Here is a 2,369-nt window from a genome sequence, read left to right on the forward strand (position 1 = left end):
AACAAATTTTTGGAATCCCTATGGGATCCCCATTATCACCTATAGTTGCAGACATGGTCATGCAGGATTTTGAGGAAACCGCTATTGGATTATTGTCGGTTCAGTTATCTTTTTATTACCGGTATGTAGATGACGTGATTTTGGCAGCCGAAAGCATTAATGACATCTTGAATGTGTTTAATTCATTGCACACAAGATTGCAGTTCACTATTGAGGTTGGCAATGATAGTAAAATAAGTTTTTTAGACACTTTGATTATTGTCGATGAATGTAAGTTGATATTTGATGACTATCGTAAAGCCACTTTTTCGGACAGATTCCTGAATTTCCATTCTCAACATCCGGTCTGTCATAAGAGAGGGGTTATATATGGTGTTATAGACAAAATAGTTCGCTTATGCCATCCAACATTTCAACAAAAAAATTTAATTGACGCCGTTAACATTTTTTTGAATAATGGATACCCTCTACAATTTATTTTTTCGACAACTCAAAATAGATGAAAATACCATATTAACAATATTAATGGGGAAAATAATAATTCTACTTTGGAAAAATTTTTTGCTATTCCATTTGTCGATTTTGTATCTGAAAAATTCAAACCTATAGCTAATGTTGTTGATTGTAAATTGGCATACACCATTCCTAATACACTTAAAGAATACATAAAAAGGGGTAAAGATAAACTTGAACATACACAGAATCAAAATGTAATTTACAAAATATCGTGCGAAAATTGCGAAGCAAGCTATGTAGGTCAGACTAAGAGACAATTAAAAACAAGAGTACATGAACATGTCTCTGACATTAACAAATTATCAAAATCTCCATCTGTATTAACTAATCATAGAATCGAAGCGAATCATGATTTTAAGTGGAAATAATGTAGAAATATTAGCTATAGAACCTTCCTACAGAAAAAGATTAATTTCTGAGATGGTCCACATTAAGAAGCAAACACATGGTATAAACAGACAAACAGATACAGAGTCATTGCCCGACACGTATACTAATATGATACATTTCCTCCATTTCTTAACTTTGTCACGGTTCTTGTCCTCTCCTGACTTTTTGCCTTGTACATTGCATTATTTGACTTGGTCAAGAGTATGTCACGTACATCAGCGTGCAAAATATTTTATAGTTACAACATGTATTTACAACGCAATAAAACAGCGTATTACCAAATTTTTATATTTTACTGACACATTATTATTTGTATTATTATATTTCACCGACAAGGTAAATGACTTTTTGTCACACATTATATCTAATGTTCTTTATATATAACTTCAGGTTTCAAGTTTTGAATTATTCTTTTCTTAGATACAATTTCACTCGCAACTTCGATTAAAGTTTTATTTGAACAACTCACACTTTTTATCTTAACGACAAGATTACGCGACATTATGAAATGTTATTATCTAATAATGTTCATTTGTTTAAGACGTTTTAACTGCAATCTAAGATTTATGACAATTTTTTTTTATATGAACGACAAGATTATTCTTGCAATTTAATTAATTGTTATAATTAATATCTATTCATGTTTACTTATTATTTTATAGAGGTACTTGTATTTATGATTTACTTTTGTAACATTGAAAATGACCCGATCGGAGTCGAAACGTTTGTAATTCTTATGATTCTAATTGAATTAAGTTTTGTATTTGAATATTGGTTCTATACCCTTTTTAATTGTATGACGCTGAAGCTAGCCCCCTGTTCTGGTCACCTATTCGCTCGCGCGCGGCGAAACCCAGGAACGAATCGCGCTCGGGGCCCCGCTTTCACATATCGAAAAACAAATGAATAAAAATCACGGAAATCAATAAAAATTACGTCAATTGTAATTTCAAACACAGGCAAGACGAAGATAGACAATAATTTTCACAGAATTGCGCTGTAAATATATTACTAAATAATATCCAATTCATGAAAACTATGCACACGACCGATAAATTTGTTGAAATAATTATTAAACTCGAGAGACGGCCGACTTTCGCTATTATTATAATGTATTACATGAACTATATATACGAAATAATACGATGGTCACAAATTTGAGAAAACAACTATCAAAAATCAAACCTAACAAACCAGAACGTACTAAATTATGTGACGTCTTGAATTTTTACTTCTCAACATATGAGTATATTTTATGTCATTTTTATACACAATCATTGTTATTATCCTTCTATCTTAATATTATTGAGAGTTAATTCATTTTGATAATACAAATATACATACCCTCAAAATGTTCAAAATATAGCAGTTGATTCAACTCATTAATTTATACAGGGTATCCTAGAACGATTATAAAATACTTCATGCAAACTATGGTAAACGAAATCGAAAAGTCTTCTACC

Source organism: Trachymyrmex cornetzi, unplaced genomic scaffold (genome assembly GCF_001594075.2).
Source record: "Trachymyrmex cornetzi isolate Tcor2-1 unplaced genomic scaffold, Tcor1.1 scaffold819, whole genome shotgun sequence".
Lineage (NCBI taxonomy): Eukaryota > Metazoa > Arthropoda > Insecta > Hymenoptera > Formicidae > Trachymyrmex > Trachymyrmex cornetzi.